Source organism: Sylvia atricapilla, chromosome 1 (genome assembly GCF_009819655.1).
Source record: "Sylvia atricapilla isolate bSylAtr1 chromosome 1, bSylAtr1.pri, whole genome shotgun sequence".
NCBI lineage: Eukaryota > Metazoa > Chordata > Aves > Passeriformes > Sylviidae > Sylvia > Sylvia atricapilla.
Genome location: NC_089140.1, coordinates 88604008 through 88626538, shown reverse-complemented (window position 1 = coordinate 88626538; position 22531 = coordinate 88604008).

Genomic DNA, 22531 nt, shown 5'->3' with positions numbered 1-22531 from the left:
CCTTCCTCTCATGCACTTTTCAGCTACCATTTCAGATTTCTTTTATTTAGGTGCAGATGGCAGTACTTGTAGGTGAGGAATGGTACTGACATCAGAATAAGGGTTGTGAGAGGCTGGTAACTTACTGAAACAGATGTTTAAGGTTATTATTCTTTTAAGAATAATTATTCTGTCTGAATAAATGTATTGTTTAATAATCACATTAATAAATGTTGTTATCTACTCTCCACTTATACAAGCACTGTTATATAACAGTTTGAGAAGTTCCAGCTAGAACTTAAGGAGTTGTTGTCCCCTGGGAGCCATATGCTTGAATGGATCTAAGATTTTTTAAATAAACCATCATCCCACATGCTTTTTAGTTGCCAACAGTAACTTAAAACAAAACTAAACTAAGAAGGTGCTTGTGATCAAATAAATCCATCTCCAAACAGCTTGCAAAACAACCTTTTTCTTCTTTGGGCATCTACCTGCAAGGACTTTTTTTGGATGTCACCCTGACACTGAGAGAAAAAATAGAGGTTTTAGGTAATTACCTCTGTCTTTAAAAATTCATCAGAGGGAAAGTAGGAAAAAATGTTTAAAAAACAATAAATTGCAGCCATTAGTATTTTCAAAACCAGTAATTTAAAATTACTCCTTGCATCCATTCAGGGCTACTTGCAGCTGCTATGACCTACAGGCAGAGGGTTAGCTCTTCTCCCAGATTTGTGACAACCAGTAGAGGGAAAATTAATCATGATCTTTGACACAACTTTTTTTTCTGCTACATAGACATGCCTCTGAAATAAAACTGCTCAGGATGTTCTGCTGAAGAGATTTAACTCTCAATATCCAGAGACAATGACTGCTTTCATTACTGAATGTCCCTGCATGGAATTTTAGGTCACTAGAACAGAAAAATGGACACATTCTGTAACATTCAGCTCATTTCCTTGGCAAACCAAGGTTAGTGTCCTTGTTTGGAGATTCTTCACCCCCATGTGTGAATCCAGCAGGATGCAAACTGTTGGCAATTCTACTCACATCAGTCTGAAGGCTTACTTTTGAGTTGGCTTGCCTGTCAAAGCTGGAATATCTCAGTTAAAATATTCTTCTTCATTGCTGGCTGACAAGATCACAGCAGCCCTTCCTGTCTACTGGCTGTAGTGTGAGGTGATAATTAAAGACACTGAAGCACTAATATTTGCCACAGAAGTTGCATCATTAGCCACAATGACACTTGTACTCCTAAGAAGGCACTTGATGAACCTCTAAAAGTTAGAAAACATCTTGCAGACAGCGCTGCCAATCTGGGACTTTTTAATTTCAATGTAAGAAATGGACGAGCACTTAGCTTTTCCTTTTCCATGTGCAAATCCTTTTCTCTGCAGATCCCAAACTCTTTTCACGCACCTGTGCTACCCAGATGGGCAGTGTTGCTTTGCAGTTTCACCCGGTGCAGTCTGCAGTCATTTGCCATGCTCAGTACTGATGGTGGGACTGAATCAACCAAAACTTGAGGTAGAACTGCCCCACATAACTCTGAAGTGGGCAAACCAAATGATACCATCTGCCTCCAGCTTTTAAAGCAGGATTTATTAGAACTCAGCATATTAGTGCAGAGTAACTTGTCAGGTAGAGGAATCTTATTAAGTGAATGATGTAAATTCACAAATATTTAAACAGGTCTCTTGTTCCCTGAAGCATTGTAGGGGAAGATCCTTCTCTCCGCCCTGCTTCCTGCCTCACCTTGCCTCGCTGTCCACCTGCTCTGGCTCTCTGCCCTCGGGGCAGAAGCCATCTCTCCTCCCTGTTTAACAGAACAACCACGGGAAGCACGGGCTGCCCCACACTGCAGCCACACCAGCCAAACAACAAATGCTCTGAGAAGCAATGTGTTCCTCATCTCTCAGTGACACCTTACTGTTAGCTGACATTTTTATAAATAAGACCTATCTTCTCTGGAACATAAATATTCGCAAGGCTGGATTTAAGGAGGACTGAAAGCAACATTTCCAGCCTTGAACTTCCTCCTCCAGCAGTCCTATGAGTTCACCAGGGTACTGCTTCAGCAAAATAATTCTTTAGAAGTGAAAGTCCAAGGTGCCAGCAGCAGGACAGGAAACCTTGCTGGCAGACCTGGCCAGCCTGCACAGACTGTGCCAAGCTCCTGAAGAAGCACACCTCCATGGGACTGCTCGGTGCCACACACATTTTTTCCAATCAGATCAAAATGTTGCTTGGTTTTGCACCAAGCATAGCATCAGGATGCTTTTCTGACTTCTCAGTAGACCACTAAAGGACATGTTCAGCACACTAAATTCTTTCATACATCACATGGCTTATCTGTAGGTATCTCCTGTTCAGCTTCCAATTTCTTGCTCAGTGTCAGACTTAGATAAGCCTTTCCACTCATCATTATTGCTGTTAAAAGGTTAAGTCTTTAGCTCATATCAGCCTGCTGACGGCTTGCCATCTGACTTAACGTGGCCACTGACATAGGGGCTTTAAATCCACAATGTGTCTGCAGCCTGTAAACCAGTGGTTAAGCTGACACAGTCTTCCAAGAACCAAGAATTCACTGGGAGGAAATTCCACTGTTATTTAGTACGTGTGCATGTCTGTAATGACAAGTTCTTCTTTAACAAGTAACAAATAATCCAACGTGTTTTTAATGTACAAATCAGAAGGGTTGTGACAGAGATTCTGTACCAAAGACTAAGGCGATAATGATGAGCCATCCCAGAGACAAATAAACCAGATTTGCTATATGTGAGCATGTGCAACTTCTCCTGAACGACTTCCATGTCATATACTGTACAGGTCAGAAGTGCAAGGGAGATGAAAAGAAATCTAAACAGTAACTGTAAATTGGGCATTTCCAGCCTTGTGCACGGCAAGCCAGAACTATACTTCTAATCATTTTGGCATGTGAATTTATTGATTTATCCTGACAACCTGCATTTCCCTGGGGAATGCAAGCTAGGAAAAACCCTTTTTTGTATCACTTTATATCTCTGCCAAGTCTGAGTTCAATTTGGTAAGACAAAAAGAAAGCACCAAAGTTCATCAGCAGTGTATAACTTCTCTGCATGCATCTGTGCTCTGTCTGCATAGTTTGTGGTCTCACAACTGCAAGAGTATAGGCAGTGCTTGGGCATTTGTTCTGTGTTGGGAGACTGAGTGTGTGTTCATTTGTGGTGGCCACCTAGATGACCATCTAGGTCTGTCTGGGAAGGGAGGGACTTTTTAATAAGCTTTCCAATTAGCAAAGACATGAGGGATGATGTAGCTGTGTGGAAGTGTCCTTGCAATGATTCAGAGTTTTCAGTGTACAGGAAACTACATCAAAGCCTTCTTCATTCCTGGATGGAGATGAGTGGGGATGAATGGGGAGAATTGGTGTTCTGTAAGAGTGAACAAAGTGTTGGCAAAGAGTCATTGCCTCACTCCACATTTGGCAGCAGATGGGTCTACATGACTGGGTAGGGATGGGGGTGCCTCTATTCTAGCATGTATATCCTGCATGAGCCACCAAAGAACGAGTGCCCTGGTGCAAACCAAGTGGAAAAACATGCCAGTAGTTGCTCGGGGATGAACATGCAGTTAGCAGGAATACAGCTTCACCGAGCTGTGGGTCAGGACCATGAAAAAAACAGCAATGAGTAAAACAAGCGACACAGGTAAAACCACCACAGTCTAGATGAAGAGATTTGGTTCTGTCTCCCAGCCACAAGGCTGCAGAGTCTGTTTCATACAAAAATATAAGACACCTCAGGCAGTAAGACTCTACCCGAAGCACCTTGTTTTCTCTTTCATGATATGAAGGATCACAGGTATATTTATGGCTATGAAGGATCAGGTGTATCTTTCAAATACAAGGCCTTTCTGGGGAGAGGAAGTGTAGATTACAGATCACTCATGAATGGTTATTTCTGCATCTGGAAAAATAGCCTTACCCAAGAAAAACAAGTCTGACAAGACAGAAAGTAAAGAAGGAGAGAGAAACGTAACTTTAAAAGGTGGTATATGTGGTTCTGTAAAAGAAGAGGGGGAATGTGTGGATCTGAATGGGCCTTAGAAAGTGACTCAAAAGAAGAATTTTTTTCCTAGAAAAAATAGACACCACACAGAATTTAGCTGGAAAAAAAAATGTGTTTCTAGCACTGCGTTGGATACTCATCTCTCTTTGTTTATTACTGTTAGGTAGGAGAGAATGAGCTGGCAACTAATAATGTATTCTATGCCTGAAACTAGATCAAGCAACTAGGTTAATCCCAAGTTAAAATTTAATAATTACTTATTTTCCCAAAAATCCAAATTAAAGTGCTTGATCAGACTCTGAATATATGTAAGAGTGTACTTTCAAACAATTGTTTGGAGATCTGGGAAGCTGGGTTGCCATGCTCTTCATGCAGAGAATATAGCAGATTCATAAGGAAACCCTGGAGCAAAACAGTTAATAATGTCGTTGTAAACATTTTCCATACAGAGGTCACATACAACTGACACACAGCACTGCCGATTTGATAAAACACTTTTGTAGACTAAAACAACATAAGCCAGCCTGTCACTCATTTGAGCCTTAGCCTCAAGGCTTATTTAAGATATAGAAATGAAAACGAAGTGTGCTTTTTCTGATACTTTCTCCTGTTTCTCTTCCACTGGTGCTGGAAGGACCAGTAGGAGTTCAGTACATGTTGGAGGAAATTGTGGTACCTATTGGTGAATGACACTGCTATTTGTACTCTATGCCCTACATGACCCAATCAATTCTTTGTTGCAATAAACACCACTGCCTGACTAAAAAAACTTAACCTCAGAAATACTGAACCCAAAACAAATGTCATTTGAACTAAACTAGCTTTTTTGTTTGTTTGTTCATTAAAATTGCTCATAAGATTCCATTTCCTGAGGCAAACCAAGGGCAATAGAAGCAGAGACACTGCTAAACATAATCCTTGATGACTTTATATTGAAACATCAACACTTGGCTACACCCGTACATCTTAATTGTGCTGCTCTACTCAAACATTCAAACTAACAATTACAACCAGGAATTCATAAATATCAAACTTTACTAAAAACCCTACCTTCTGTATTTATCTTTATTGTATTGCTACCTATCAGCTACACTAGCTCAGGATTTAGAAATCAAGAGCTCGCACCTGAACTTAGAATTTTGATTGATTTGACAGAAGACTACTCCTGTCCCCTCATGTCTCTTGTAAAAAAGACCTGTTCCCTGAGGGAAATATTGTGCTATTGAAGTCAGCTACCTGGGTGAAGAGTTTCCTTGCTGTGACTGTTACAATCAGCTTCTCAGGATACTTTTTCTGATTCAACATTATGACAAAGATAAGAATAAAATATTACTAAACTTGAACGTGGCTGAGACTGAAACAGGAGCATTTTTCTTAAGTTTTGCTGTCATCTAAAAAGGTTGAGTACTCTCCCCTTGATGGTTATCTGGCAGACTAGTTGTCTAACCTACATCAGTGAAGAAAGCCACAGACCTGGTGATGACTGATTTGTGAGCAAAATAAAAGTTTTGTCAAACTACTCCAGCTGTCTGGGGGACCATGAGTCCAAAAGACAATGTCTGGTGTCAGCTATAGAAGGCTAAAAAAGTGCCAAAACCTTCCCAGGGAGAATGAAGCATATAATGAAAACTGTTAGAAAATTATAGCTACAGCTGGGTAGTGCACAGAACCCATAATTCCATGGGACTAATTCTGGAATAGCAGCAGTATTCCCAGCACACAAAAGGGATGCACAAGGGCTGTCTACACTAACAACACTAAGGGAGAAGGGAGAAACATCTATACCAGAAAAAGACTCTTATAAGGTTGCTGTAAATTGAGTCAACTCTTACAGCAACCTTACAGTTGAGTAAGTTGAGTCAACTCCCTCTCCAGATGAACCCTCAGCAATGTTTGTGTCAGTGAAGGAAATCCCATCATTGGACCAAGAGAAATATGCTGAACATTTGACAGTGAAAATATTAGAGTACATTGATACAGATGAAATAGTCTCTGCACAGAGAAGGTACATGCCAGAAATGACATGCACGAAGATTTTGGTTTTTTGTTGAAAGCTTCTGGAGAAAGTGTCTTTGTATGCCATATCAGGAGACTGCTCATTCCAAATACAGATTTTTATTGTATGTTTCAATCTGTGCTAATTGCCTTCTCATCTGTTGCATTACATCCTGAAGACTTTCATAATTTATTTAAAGAAAATTAGGGGCAAGGAGTAAGAGGGGTCCATTGTAGGGCTCAGTGGTTCTCAGAAAAAATATCATTAAAAAGTCTTGAAAAACAAGAATATTGTGCTAATGGCTAATGTGTTTTTGAAAAAGAGTATATTTGTCGATGATGCCAGTTACTGAAAGACAAAGGCTAGATATATTCTTTATAGACATAATACTTTATCTCAACACAGACATTATATTGTTGTTACGGTCAAAGGACATTAGAATGGCAAGAGCTGTAATCATCATTCTTTACTAGACCAACTCATATTTGAAAAAAAAAAAAAAAAAAGTTAATTTTTTTGGACACAGAGGCTCTTTTGTACATCAAACCTTGCCTTTATTTTCCATCACTTGATAAAGATGAGGATATACACAATATGAAAAATACAACAATGCACTTTCTTCAACTTTAGGCTCTTTGAATTCTGTATGTGAAGAGTCTCAGAAAAAAAAAAAAAAAAAAAAAAAAAAAAAAAAAAGGAGGAGGCCTTTTTTTTGCCATCCTTATCACTGTTACAAACATTGTGATTGACTCCAAGCTGTCAGGTCATTTTGTTCTTGGGGGTAAATCCAAGTGAGTGGCCTGAATCCACTTTGGAATAGGATTTGACATCATTGTGAAAATTTGTCACGACAATGGATCAACCTTCACTTTGGCACACATGAAAAAATTGCATTTGTGTTGTGCATAGAGCAGTGCGATTTTTAGCGGGGAATTTCTTACAAAAAGATAGAATCCCACACACACAGATTTTATATATTGGTGACTCCCTCTAGGAAAAATAAATCTGATTTCAGGGACTGATGACTTTTTGTGACAAAAAGGACAGAGAGATTAGCCTTAGACTGCCATTGCAACACATTGATTTTGTCCAGTTTCAATCTGCATTGAATTTCATTATATTTTTATTAGTACTAATGTTAAGTATAACTATAAAACAAAGCTTTGTCCCAGAAGATTTCTGTTTAGCAATGCACATAATTTTAAGAAAAAAAATCACTAAAGAAATCATTATTCACATTAGACTGGTTGTAAAGTCATTAAATTATGGTTGTCAAAGCATAATTACTAATGAGGACTCATTGATAATAAGTAGTTTCCTAATAAACTCTCTCAGGGATCAGCTGTCGGGATAATGCTCCTCAATACTCCCATGTCAATTCTGAAGGAAAATACAGGCAGATTATAACTGGGCAGGGAGCTCAAAGATCAATCAGCAGTGAAAAGGAACGGTCAGTTTACACAGTGGGGACCACTGCTGGGCCGGAGGGTGGGACAAGGAGAAAAGGGCTCTGTACAAACTGTCAGTGTGTTTTCCAGCTCTGGGTTCACATGTATCTTTTAGCAGTGATCACATGTGTGGCTGCTGGGAGCTTTCCCAAGCAGAAGGCCAGGAGAGACTTCCCTCCTTCAGCAGTCACCATCATGGTCAGCCTGGAGGAATGGTGTAGGCAACAAGGGGAAGGGTGGAAACTTTGAGAGTGGCCCTGGGTATGCACCAAAGGGACGGGCAGAAGGAGAAAAGCTGCTACTGAGGATGTGAAACTCTGATGCCTATTTTTCTTCTTTATTATCACTCCTATCTCAACCTCTAAGAGGTCTAAAATTAGGAACACTTTTCCTCGCTGGTGGACTCAAATCTCAAAGGAGGATGTATGGAAAGGCCAGAGATTGCTTCAACACCCTCACAAGGGGAAGTGGAGGGGCGGGTGCTTATCTGCCCACTTTTGTGACCAGCGACAGGACTCGAGGGAACAGCATGAAACTGAGTCAGAGGAGGTTTAGGTTGGATATCAGGAAAATGGCTTTTACCCAGAGGATGGTTGGGCACTGGAACAGGATCCCCAGGGGTGTGGTCACAACACCGAGCCTGCCTGAGTTCAAGAAGTGTTTGGACGCTGCTCTCAGACACACGGTGTGACTCTTGGGGTGTCCTGGCCACCCAAGTGCTGGACTCAGTAATCCTGATGGGTCCCTCCCAACCCAGCACATTCTGTGATTTTAGTAAGAGCTATCAGTAATGAAGTTATGTCAGAACAGCAACACGCAAGTGCACCTTGAAAGAATAACGAGCCTTTTAAATCCTTAGCTGCTAATATAATAGTATATCGTGGCTATATCACAGTGATTTAAAACATTAGAAATATATGTAATTATACTATAAAGTATAATTAAAAGTTAACTATATATTTCTAAATTTTTTTTTAAAAAGCAAACAAACCAACAAGCAAAACCAACCCCCCCCGCCACATTTTAAAAAGACACAAAAACCTACCAAAAAAACCCCATACCCAAAATATGGAATATTTTAAAGGGGGAGAGGGGGTGGCTAATGTCATTTTCATGATTTTGGGGGGGAAAAAATGAAATTATTTTTTCTCATGCACATAATGAAATCCTACAATAGTTTTCCAGAAAAAGAAACCTGTAAACAAATAAAAGTTCAAAGTTCAAAGAAACAACTAATATTTTATGGCAACAATGAAAATAGATACAGTATAATTTTTGGTTCATTGTTGATAATCAGAAAACATCTCCACTTTTCACAAAATCATTTGGTATCACGGAACGGGGCTCTGAGGAGCAATTGAAATCAAGTATGCTTCACTAACAGCAATTAACAGCATGCAAGCTGTAGTAGCTGCTGCACTGAAACAGGATTAAGAAAGATTAAAGAACTCTGCATTATTTTGAGAAAGATTCCACTTTCTTCTAAGGCTGGTGTAAATCTGCAATTACTTCTGTCACTTTTGTCAAGTCACTATGGTCACTAAAGGCTTTCTCACACAGATTATTAACCAAATGTTCGTTTTCCAGAATTACTAATATCAAAAAAAGCAGTAACTGATTGCATAAAAGAAGATTTGTGTATGTGACTGTTCCATGTATTGTTTTTCCCATGTATAAATGAAAGCTAAAATCTAGAAAAGGGGGTCTTTTGAAGTTACTTATTTACATTTGTTAATAAATGTCTCCCAATGCTAAAAAAAACATTTATTTCTGAGAAAACACAAGACATCCAATGGAAATATGTTTGCCAACAGACCACATGGAACAGAATAAACATTTAATTATGTAATTTTGAAACTCCAAGAGAATCAGCAAACCTGTAATTTGTCATGTCATTCTGGACACTAAACTGTCTGATTATATAAATGTATGTTGCCTCTCATATTAAAGGTTTTTTTCTTTTAAGTAAAAAAGGACAGTTTTTCTCTCTAGATATTAGAGGGTGGAAATTTTTCTGTGGAACCAATATTGCTTTAGCAAAATCCACCACTTTACAAAACACTGCAGCAGACTCTACTGTGAACTAGTTTTGTTTGTCAAAACACTAAAGTATTTCCATCTGCCTTCAGCCAGTAAGAAGTTATCCTAGGAATCATTTTATAGGAGACTGAATTGGAAATGATAGAACTGTTTGCTAAGGAACATATAACCTATAATTGATTTTACTCTCTTCAGTTTGAATAATATTTTCCTTTATCTAAAATGCATGAGCACATTTACATCTGTGGCTCATTTTGTCACAAAACTACATTAAAGCTTCTTCTCTTCAGCTCATTCTCTGAGAATGAGCTGAAGTCTGCCCACATTGTTTACTGTCTTCACCTCCTTCTTCAAATATTAAATCAGTACCACAATCAATTTCAAACTATTAAGTTATAGACTTTAGTATTCTTGATGGATTGTTAGGTCATCCTGCTCAAAAGTGACACATAAAACAAAAAAATGAGTAGACATGATAAGTAAATATGTTGTGATATATTTACCCCAATATGCTGGTGGGAGATGTGCTCAGTTAATCAATTTTCCATAGGCTTTTTCAAATTTGTAATTATGGCTGACATACACAAGTCATAGAAAACTCTAATGAAGATATAATCCAAATCACATATACGAGTTTCTGGAAATTTTTTTAGCATTTTGGAATAATTACTGATCCAACATGTTTTTGAAGTTTCACATTCGGCACATGAAAGACCTGACCTCACTATAATGAAGAACTGCTTTTTTTAATGAAAGGAAATGTTGTAGTAACTGTGTGCAATCCCCTTGAGTTCCCAGCCTAAGCCAAAAAAGAAGATGCATGAAGTTCATTTGTGGAGAGAAGAATGATGTTACTGTGTCCTGTACTCTTTGCAGATTCTGTTTCTTATGTACTGTGTTCCTACATGCAAAAGATGACTTGGGTTGCTCTAACAAGGAAATGAAGAAATAACACAAGTTAATAGAATGGGAGAGGAAAGAAAAAACCAAATAAACCCACAAAAATAAACCCACCAAACCCCAAACACGTTGCTTCGATACTAAGGTTCTTAATAAAACATTGCATGTCTTGACTGAATTGTCTTGCTCAGAACTCTGACAGCCCAAACACTGTCACAGACCAGTGGGTCCAATACAGCCACAAGATTCATCTGCAGCATGCATGGAAGTTCTGGACCTTGCAGAAGAGGCGACTTGTTTGTGCTGAGGCTGACAAAGACCAGGGACATTTGTTACCTGTGAGCAAGAGACCTTAAACTGATGTGAGAGCAGAAAACATTTTTTGAGAGATTCTTAAAATGGACAGTAAAGAATCCCAAGGAGCACACTTCCTTCTAAACAAAGAAATGTAGTGAAAGTATTGCACTGTCATTTGTAAGGCATGTGCAGATGCTTCAAAGGTTCAAAAATATTTACAAACTGCAAAAATTGCCTCTAAGAATAGAGAGAGAAAGACTTTAAGGCCTCAATCATTTTAACACATTGACCAGAAGACTGAGAGGCAATTATAGAGAATAATCATCTCTACGAGGTAAAAATGCTAATACAAGTATTAAGAAGTTTTTGAAACCAGCAGTGAAAAGTGCACCAACAACAAGGTGGAAAGCTAAAACTTGTCATCCCCATTATTAAACAGGCAGGAAATTTTAAACAGGAGGGTATTTTACCTCTGAAAAATGGTAATAGAGGAAGTAGTTGATTATCCATCTCTCATGGTCTTCAAATTAACTATTCGAATTAACCATATCTTGAGCTGCATCAAAAGTAGCATGGCCAGCAGGTGAAGGGAGGTGATTTCCCCCCTATTCCACTCTCCTGGGATGCCAGCTGAAGTACTGAGTCCAGCTCTGGGGCCCCTAGCAGAGCAAAGACAAGGACCTATTGGAGTGAGTCCAGAGGAGGGTCATGAAGATGATCAGAGGGCTGGAAAACCACTGTTATGAAGCCAGGCTGAGAGAGTAATTCAGCTATTCAGCCTATTGGGATAGCCTTCTGAAATAGCCTTCTGCTATTTCAGCAGAAAGGAATAGGCCTTACAGAACCTTTCAGTACCTAAAGGTGGCCTGCAAGAAAGCTTGAGATGGTGTTTTTACAGGGGCATGGACTGATAGAACAAGAGGGAATGGCTTTAAACTGAAAGGTTAAAGATTATATATTAGGAAAAAATTCTTTACTCTGAGGGTTGTGAGGCACTGGCACAGGTTACCCAGGGAAGCTGTGGATGCCCCATCCCTGGAAGTGTTCAGTGTCAGGCTGGATGGATCTTTGAGCAATCTGCTATAGTGGAAGGTATCCCTGCTCATGGCAGGGAGGTTGGAACTGAATGACCTTTAAGGTCCCTTCTAATCCAAATCTTGCTACAGTTCTATCCTGCACTGAATCACAAGGGAAGTGCAGCTTTGTAATGAAGTAATTATAAAGAAAATGTTAACAGGTACAAAACAGGCTTCTTCTTGTAATATCACTCTGGGAAATGACCGGACTATTTAAGGTGAAAATCAAACATGCACAAACACAGAATCAGCTTGAAGCAGGCTCTTTAAAGAGAAAGTTTTGCAAGGCTGTGGACAAATTAAATTAAGTCTTAATTATAAGCAGTAAGACCTTATTCTTTTCAAACAACCTTTGGGTCTGTCTGGTCTTCTGTATGGAAGGTTAGGCAAAAACAACCTCCATATCTCAGTACTAAGCAAAATTATTAACAGTATCTAATCATTGCTAAAGTGATTGTTTTCAAATATACGCAGAATTAGTGTAGCTTCGTGGCCATATTCAAATATATTTCTAATAGCCTTTATTAAAAATTAAAATTTAAAAATATAAGATTTTAGATTGAAAAAATATTTTGTTCTTCATGAGGACACTAACCTTTTAAAAATGTAACATAGCATTAAGAAAACTATCTGCTGTATTTCTTAGGCTAAAAGCAATCTGAAAGATAATGCAATTCTAGAGATTGAGAAGATATTTTAAATAGTAATACACTTGGTTTTGAGAGCTTGCAAGTTTCTGAAAACTTTTTTTTCAAAATTTTTTCATCAGTTTAGTGTAGAGGTAAAGTGCATGGTAGCCTTTACCTATAAAATACAGAAAGAGTTCTTAACCATGGCAAACATACCCACATACAGTTATAAATGTGCACTCTTACACATGGATAACATGCAAGTAACAGAGTTTGGCTTCATGTTTGCAAATTGCATTTTTTCTTTCCCTCCCTCCCCTAAAATTCAACTGTTGTAATGAAAGCCTTATTAGATTTTCTACTTATTATTAACCTGGAGGCCCTCCAGCCTCCTCCCTACTCTCTTTCTTATTCGCTTTTAAACTTCTGACCCGATGCAATCTGCCTGCAGGGGCAAATACAGTTATCTCCTTCTAAATTAAAATTGTAACTCATTTGGTACAGTTTACACAAGGCCTCAGCTTTGACACATGCAATTACTATGAACATAGGAGGAACATGATTGCTGAGAGCCACCAGAAATAGAGTTTAATCAGAAAACATGGAGTTGTTCCAATAGATTTGTAATTTCACCACTTGCTATTCTTTTATGTTCCTGAGCGTTCAGATAATTAGATACACTATTTTTTTGCTTCCCAAGAGGCCAGTGAAAGCAAAATTCCTTCTTTTACATTAACAAGATGAAATTATAATACACAAAATCTATAACTTTTCTGTTGAAATGACAAATTCATACAACATTAATTTTAGTACTTACAAAATGTTACAAATAATTCGTTCTGTAGTATCAGTGTGTATCACAAAATGTAGACTTAGGTGAATTAATCACCCATTCAGATGGATTCCCCAGTCTATCAGCTTTTAGTCACATAAGAACCTTTAGGTAGCTCCCTCTGCCTATCTTAAAAGGCAGGGGGGGTTAAAAGTTCTTTAAAATATAAGGTTCATATTTTGTGCCACTGTTAGGGAATGATACTCTGGTGTAGTGGATCAGACCGCAGATCTGCTAAAAAAAAAAAAAATTGAGATATTAGGAAGCTGAGTTATAGCTCCCCCTGATACCTGTGCCTCCAATTCCTCTCTGAAAAAGGGATTTTTAGTGTATTTGATCAAGTTTAGTGAAACATAGAGATGAATCAACAGAGACATCACTCACTGTAATTAGAAAGGAAGATGCAAACTTCAGCTATATGTTGCCTTGCATGATGGCACCTCCTTCTTTCAAGAATAGGGGTTTTCATGACTTAATTGCTTTTACAAATAAAAGCATCTGAACAGCAAATATAAGTGAATAGACAAGTGCAGCATTGCAGGGTTTCACAGTCTTTTTACTGGGGTCTGAATGAATTCATCTTAATTATACTTTAATATCAAGTTCCCCAGGCTGATGGATGGGCCTCTGGGAGGAGTGTAGGTCAAGTAGGGAGTAAGGTTACAGAAAAGGGCTACAAAAAATACTTCGGGTGAAGAAAATGCATGGCTGATGATGTGCTCTGTAGTACAAATGCGGTCCTGCAGCTCTGGCTGTTTTTTCAAGAGGCCACCTGCTTTCTATTTCTTCTTTTATGTTAGCCATTAATTTTGCTGCCACAGGCACAATTCATACATACAAGGTTGGAGGCTCAGACAAAAGCAGCTGCTATTTCAAATAGCACTACTCCATTCCCAAGACAGCCAACTCAGCTGCAACAACATCAACGACGTGGATACACCGAATTCACCATGAGATAGACTTTCCCATCCTTAACACACTCTTTTATGCTGCATACATAACAGCAAAGTAAACCCATAAGGCTGAAAGGAAACAAACTGCAGATAAGGCAAGTTTATGGAAATAAAGGGTCTGGAAGAGCAACAGAGAATCAAAAAAAGGAAAAAAAAATTACACAAATTTCAGTGATGAAGTTTCCAGCCTGCCTCAAGCAAACTTCTTGGTTTGGAAGCTTTTCTTGCTTAGTGAAAACCAAATTTATTTGATAGTAGCAGTTATCCAATTTATAAAGAGGCAGCAAAATAGAGAAATGTTGTATCATCCTGCTTGTTTAAGTGTGGGATGTTTGAGTCCACTGAAAGGCAGATTAATTTTACTTGGCCTCAGAAACATGCTCTGAGCCATTGGGACACACTGCCTTTCTGGCAGCCTGTGCATCCCCAGCCCTCTCCCCAGAACCCCACACTCAGCAAGCTCTGTAGCAGAAGACAAAGCAACTGCAGAGCTCTCAGATCTTAAAGAGTTTCTGACCTGAGACATGGCCCTGGGCAACCTGTGCTTTTTTCTTCAAAGCCTATTTGGTTTTGTCTCAGCCCATTCTGTGACAATCCAACCCCGCACCACACTTCCAAAGCTGAAAATGCAAGCAGTGCAACTCAAAGCATCCCAATACTGTCACAGGCAGAGCCCTTGAGTCGCATTGATGTTGATACAAGGAAGCAGAAGCCTGCAGCCAGTAGCAGGATCAGGGAAGAAGAGGAGAGAAAATGACCACAGTAGCCCTGAGCAGTCTGCCTTATGCTGCAGATAAGAAAATACCCCCTGAATCAGCTGGAATTTAATCATCCCCTTGTGAACCAAGGAGAGTTAGAGCTTGGGAGCAGTTTTCCACTAACATGCGGGGACAGCAAGGGCTCATAGTGAGTGGTTTTGCAATACCCTGAATGGAAAAGAAACTGATTGTTCCCTGTCTTGGCCAGTACAGAAGCAAAAGCCATAAAATTCATTTAGTAGCAGCCATGTTCAAAACAAACAAAAGGAAGTGGCTTACCACACAGCAGATAGAAAGACGAGAAACTCCTTGATTAAGAGGTTGCAGCTTCAAGAAGTGTGATGGGCCTCAAACAGAGTCTGCAGGAGCACTTAAAAGGTCCTAAGTGCTGCAAAAGGGGCCACAGCAGATTCAAGAAATAGCCTCAGCTGGAGAAGTTTTAAAAGGGAAGTATTTTATAGATTTGCTTTTATTGTTCCCAAGCCACAGGCTTTTGGACACTGTTGGAGACAGGATAATGGATTAGTTTGCCCATGATCCCTACCAGTCCAGCCACTCCTCTGCTCTAAGGACTGATAATTCCTACCCGCTTCCAGTTAGCAGCAGCTGGGAGATTTCCACGGCTGCAGCTAAACTGCTGAGTTTGACAGCCACATCAGGCTGGTCCTCCAAAAGTATGCTTCATTCCATGTTTTTTTTAACCTGTTTCTGGTCTCCATGTTATCTTGTACCAATAATTCTAAACTCTGTTTAGAAACTGTGTATAAAAGCACCTCATCTTTGTTACTTTTAACAGGTCACTTGGCATCTTCACTGAAAGGGCTCTACTCACCACGTTATGAGAAAACACCAAAAAATCTGGGGATCTTTATCATATTTTTTTTCCATATATTCATACAGCTCTTTTCTAGCCTGAAGCAGTTCATCCACTTATTTATATTTTATCCCTCAGTGAAAAATTATTCTCATAAAATGTTAGAGAGTACATACTTTAGGAGGTAGCTTTGAGAGTTTGATGTCAAAACTTATTACAGATAAAGTATAGGAATTTAAAAGATAACTGTTAATTTCTATAGATAATTTTCAATTCCTATTATGGTCTTCTGTTATGCTGATTTTTCATGGAATACAGACTCTACCCTTATATCAGACTCTTCTGCACCCCTCTGTCATAGCTCAGATATTTTCAGGCACATAAACTGACTCTAAGGGAATTAGTGAGGACACTGAGCACTGTAATATGAACATGAAAACACCAAATATAAAGCATAGCAGTGGGGAATCCACAGCACTTAAAAAGAAAGGACTGTCTGAAGTGATACTATATTTTTATTATGGCCACAAAAATTGGTAGCAACAGTGGCTCCACAGGAATAAGGATAGAATAGAAACACTTTTGTAATAAATTTGATTTGTAATGTTAGACTTGAATTTCTCTCCTGTGCTTGTAGAGACAAAAGCAAGCGTTTATACTTCTAACGTAAAGACAAAATCAGTTGTCCTGTAAGAACAGGTTTATTTTCTGGACCAGCACAGGTTTCCACTAGATGGTGCTCCTAGCCTTGGGAAAGCCATAAACAGATTAACCTGCTGCACTGCGAGGGGAGGAATAAGCTATTTCATGAGCTGGCGAACCAACAAACACGAAGTGGCATCTTGCAGACCTCAATCCACATTCCTAGATCCCTAGGCTGCAGTAATTTTGCTCTCTCCTCACACCTGCTAAATACTCACAAGCATATTTTCCATTTCATTCTCATGTTCCAGTCTTCTCACCACAGAGACTTCCCCAGTCTTTAGCCACAAAATTTCACAAAGCCTATAAAGATGCCTCTTAAAACATTTTCTGCAAGACAGGTTCGTGCAGAAACCCCATCTCTCAGAAAGCTGCTTTAGGAAAAAAAAAAAATCTATATGCATATATTATGCAAGTTCTTTTTCTGATCATCTTCATTCTTACTGCTATTATTTTTATCTCCTCCACTATTTCTATAAGGGTTACCATCTTCTTACTTTTTGACAGGTAAAAAATAAAATAAATAATAAAATAAATTAAGAAAAATAAAATAAGAAAATAAAATCCTAAATAATGCACTTCACAGACACTCACTTTTGCTATTCCATTGGCAGATACCGCAGTGTAGATCCACATCACCTCTCCTCGCCCACCATGAGGCATTAATTCTTTTGACTTGGGTAACACTTACTGATACCTTATCCTGTAAGCTCTCCCATCTGGTAGCAGAGCAGCTTTTTCATCAGCCCCCTCAGACAGCAACATACATAGAAAGATGTTGAAATACTGCAGGCATTTCAGAGATGAGCTGCAGAAATTATCAAAGATAAGAAAAAGTATCTCCCAATGAGAGATTCAGAAAGTTCAAATCTGTCCACTTTAAAAGTGTTTAAGAACCATCACTTCCCAAGATAGGAAAAGAAAGTTAAGAATTACTAGAGAACAAAAAATACAGGCATATACTTCAGTCCAAGATAGCACTGGTGTGCAGCAGAGTTCCGTTAACGTACATTATAAGATGGAAGAAGATAAAACTGAGCAGACTATGAAGTCTCCCCAAAGAGTTGGGTGGGGGGTTTTGTTGTTTGTTTGTTTGTTTTTCCCACAAAGCCTCTCTTTGGCTCAAAACAGCTTCCTCTTGTGGGTGGAACAACCCAGCAGCTGGCAGCACCATCACAATTTTTTTGTCAGAAGTGTACTGCCATAGTCCACCAAAGTGAGAATTCTCTTCAGGATTGTCCTGTGACACATGGAAGATCACCACTTACAATTGCTGTCACTGGAACACTGCTGATAAACCAGTTGTTGTGACAGTAGCTCACACTGCCATCATGAAGGAGCAGTCCACAGTGCTGCAATGCATTTAGAAAGATCACACAGTCACTTGAGCTGCTGGTGAGATTCATGTATTCAATACACTGATTTTCCTCATGGAAAGAATACTTCTCTGATGGATACAGTTACACAAAAGTCTAGTTACAGTATGACTGGTTTATCACTCTTAATAGAGAAGGACAGTTTGCTTTCCTCTCTACACTTCAAATACCCTTAATAATTACTTTGTTAGAAGAGAGGAATGGCTGGCCACGGCCCTAGGCTGACCAACAGCGAAATCTGTACTGACAGGCAAATGAGAAATATGAGGCTGAGTTTGACAGATCCATTTAACCTATTCTGGGTGAGCAAGATATAGAGAAGAAAGAGAAGCAGAGTTGCTGGAAGTTTGAACTGCAGAGGTCCCTTCTATGAAACTCTGTGACCGATGGGGGAAGCCCACTTTGCCTTACCGTGTTGAACCTTGACTCCATGCTACAGACTGCACACCTCAGCACCTGGTAATGATTCCTCACAGGGAATCACCATGGACATTGAGTGTTCAGGACATTACTCAAAATAAAAATAGCTACATGTCCTCTTCCAGATTTATGGCCCTCACTCCTGTCTCTTTCTTTGCCTGTCTTTTCTCCTGCCCCATGCCCCAGTGTTACCAGGTAGAGCACCGGGTAAAGCAAGAAGCGATAGCAGTGGTCAGAGAGTTCCTGATGTCCTTTCCAGCATATGTCCCACAAAGAAACATTTAGGCTGCATTCTCCTGTCCAGTGGAACAGAAAAGGTATTGAAACCACTGTAACAATGGTGCATTTCCACTTGCAGAGGTGGCAATAAAACACCTTCAATTGTGGCAAACAGGGGTGTCTTATTTTCAACTTTCAAAGGGGTTTTGAGACAACATTGGTCTCTATTCCAGAGCAGAAGTCCTTGGATCCATTCCATCACTTACAAAGCGATCAGGCTCTCTGACATGTCTTCTTCCACCAGACATCCACTTGCTGGATTGATTCACCATGGTTTGAAGAGCCTGCGATGAAAACATGATGCAGACCTACCACGCTTTCCTGAAGCTGAAAGTGCTCTCAAGGGCCAGGCAGCCCCCTCCCATGACTAGCAGGTCAATGAAGATGGATTTGCAGCCTCTTTGATGACTGCTGCCAGCTAACTGGAATTGGCAGTTACTTGAAACCCATCAAAGAAGGACAGATATGCACTGTGCTACCCTTTCTGGAATCTCCTCCTTTCAGGAGTTTCCACATAGAGATGTAGAATTCAGCTCTTTCATTCATTGCTACAGAATAACACTGCCCCAACTTAAATGGTAATAGAGGAAAAACAGTTTTGATGTAGTTAATGAAAGCTGCACACTCCATGGCTTAAGATTAAACATGGCAGAATATAAACACTGGCTAGAAAATTTACCAGTAAAACAAATGCCTAATGTACAATGCATCTTTACTGCAAAATACAGTGAAGTTGACCCTCTTTGTGTTCTTTTCTATGAGGAAAGAGCCTTAAGCAGCAGTCTTGAGTGAAGAAGAGTAACATGCCAGTGTGACAGAGGTTTGGGGGTTTCACAGAAGAACACAGGACACTGTGGGTTAACTGACTTGTATCTTTTGAAAGGAGATATGAAACTATAATTTTTGTATGCAGTCTGTGGCAACATATTACCTGCATGTAACCAGTTCCCATAAAGTAAATTATGTGAGACCAAGAACTGAAAGTATGGTGTATGCATCTGTGTGTATGAATATATTATTATTGTTGTTGTTGTTGTTGCTTAGTATCTTTTTATAAATATTATGCAGTTGCAAAGCTTCAAGCTTCTGCCGAACTGAGCAGGAGGATACTGAGCTATATTTCTTGCAAGTCATAGAATAAGCCAATAACTAAAAATTTGACATTCATCACAAGGGAGAGAACCAAGCTAAGAGTGTGCTCATGGACTGTGGACTCTGGAATGGCTCAGTTTTGAAAAGCAGTATTAAAGATTCCTTCATCATGTCGGAGATCAGAAGACAGTGAGTTATTGTTCCAAAAGGGACACAAGTAAGGGCATAAACTTTTCTCAAGCTTTCTGAAAAATCACAAAGAGTAGTTAAAAATGAGGAGAAAAATCGCTTTACACTATAGCAGCAGTGTATCTGAAGAAAAAGATGTTTTCTGAGAAACCTCCTTTAAAGTCATTGCCTTTCCCTGACTTTCACAAACACTTCATGCAACAAAAACAGTCTCACTTATGCTACAGATAATGAACTTGAGATTTTTAGGGCAGATGAGCCTTGAAATATAATTCAGCTTGGCTACCTGTCAGACTTTGCTTTTTGTCTCTGATGCTGACTGCAACCATTGCCCAAGTCCCTGCCTGCTGGCAGATTTTCTGTGCAGTTCATTAGTTTAACTCACTAGTCAAAGAGATAAAGTCCACCATTTCTGTAGCAATGGCCATTCAAGCAGAACATCAGATGACCACTTAAACTGATTTCTACAACTTCTGACCCCTAGTCCCAGACAGTGATTTTGCATGATTTCTAATTCCATTAAGAAAGACAGAAAATATTTACTACAACAGCTAATGCGAGAAATGTAGGCATCTGAAAGGAAACCTTTGAATGTTTAATTGGGGTTTTTTTCACTAGCCTTTTCCCAAAACTGCTCTTCTCCAAATCAATTTGAATCTGGATGCTTTTAGCTTCTCTTCCAATCACTGGATCTTGTTATGAGATTGTTTTCTGCAGGGTTAGAGTCATCTACCATTGGCAATCTCCTTAAGTGCCTGTAATTATGAATCCTACAGGATACATCAGACTCCAATTTTATCACCAGCCAGTTTGTTTTTTTTCCCAGATCACAGAATATTCTTTTGTTTTCTGGCTGAAACCTCACTTCAACACTAGTGTCATTTAGGAGGCTGCAATCCTCTGGTAACAATCTCATTCAAGCTGCAAAGGGCTGTCCAATGCTCAATCCAAACAGCAGAGCCATGTTCATACATGCTTGTGACATGAGCTGGAGCCTGAACACTGTGTAGGGAGGATCAGCTGGTTCTGGGCTGATGATCTCCTTGCCCTCTTAATAAATTCATCACCTCTGAATACTGTTTCCCTGGTCTTTGTCTCACTGTGATGGGAGCCAGAGAATTACAGGACATGAATCAAAGGACACAGATAGCGTTGCTCCGCTGAGGGGCTACAGCCACCAGGGAGGCAATACAACTACCTCTGCCTCCTGGGGACAGCGAGTGGGAGCTCTGTGTTCTTAGCAGGGCACAGGGGCAATAATCTTCCCTGCTCCCTTTGCAAATCCTCTGCTGGCTGACCCGTGATTACTGGTGGTAGTGGGTGAAGTTGTGTGAAGTCACACAGAAGAGCTTAAAGCTCGTGTAAGACATCTTGTTTTATAGGGGCTGCTCTGTGGACCCTCACTGTGACTATTCTTCTCTGCTACTGAGTAGATTTTCTGAGATCTATCCACCCTTATCAAAGTTCTAGGAAAACTATCTGATCCAGCCAGCAATAGCAGACTACAAATGAATCAAAAGTCACTAGCAGGGAGCTCCTGCAAACTGAAAACTGGATACTTTGTGTAATCTTTTTCCACTTTACACAACAGACATAGAAAATCAATTACCTTTTGGCAAAATCCAATGAAAAGTGTTAAAATCTAATCTATATAAGATTAGTATAGAACAGGATTGTGCAATTTACAACTGAACCATTTCAAGTGACTATTACTACTTGACAGGGTCTAAAACTTCAACATCAAATTAATGCACTCTGTATAGCCAGCCTGATTGTTTGTCATCATGGCTCACTGTTGTAAAAATATTTCTTTTGAAATGTTACCAAGACAAAGTGTTCTATTCAAAGAACCATCTTTTTATTGGCAAGACGATCTTGAATTTAAGAAAAGCTGTAGAAAAGTTAGGTACAAATCAGTCATATTAACTAACCACTCGATTCTCTAGCACCAAGGAATAGTTCATTGCGTGAAGAACAGCTAAGTAATTTTAAGCTCATAGAAGAGCCTATCTAAATTTAACTGCTGCATCATGTTAATAATGAGAGATAAAATGCCCTGCATCCACAAACAGATGGTGCTAGCCCACATTAATAAACTCACTGGAGAACTTAATATGCTTAGATTTAGATGGGTTATTCCACTGGATGACGCAGTCCATGACGCATCCTGAAGCAATGTATCTGTATTTGGCAGTTCTTTATCATCTATCTTGGTTCTCCTGGCTACACCGTCTGCTGTCCCTGCGTCCTGTCCTGCCTCTGGGCTACCCTGACTTGCAGACACACAGGTGCAACCTTTGTGCTTCTTACTTGTGGAAGCCAAAAACACTCACTGTGGCACAGCCATATTTTGTATTTTCACCTGATCTCTGGATTTTACTGACCGCATGGGACATCTATGCACCCATCAGTATTTGGAGAGCAGTTAGTGTATCCCTGCTCTTCCCAGCAACACCCCCACACACAGACACACACACTCCTTTCCCCAGAAGAATGTGGGGAGTACACAGGTATGAAAGATATGGGTGTCTGTTTCTACCTTGCCCTGTTCCATCTGAGGGCTGCAGCTGCCAGGGAGCTGGCAGGGGCAGGGGCCTGAGCTGGGCATAAGGCTGCTGGCACCACTGTGACTCCCACATGGGCTTCATTTGGCTTCAGGCTGTGATTCTGCCTCCCTAAAATCCAAGGCAACAGATTGAATCTGG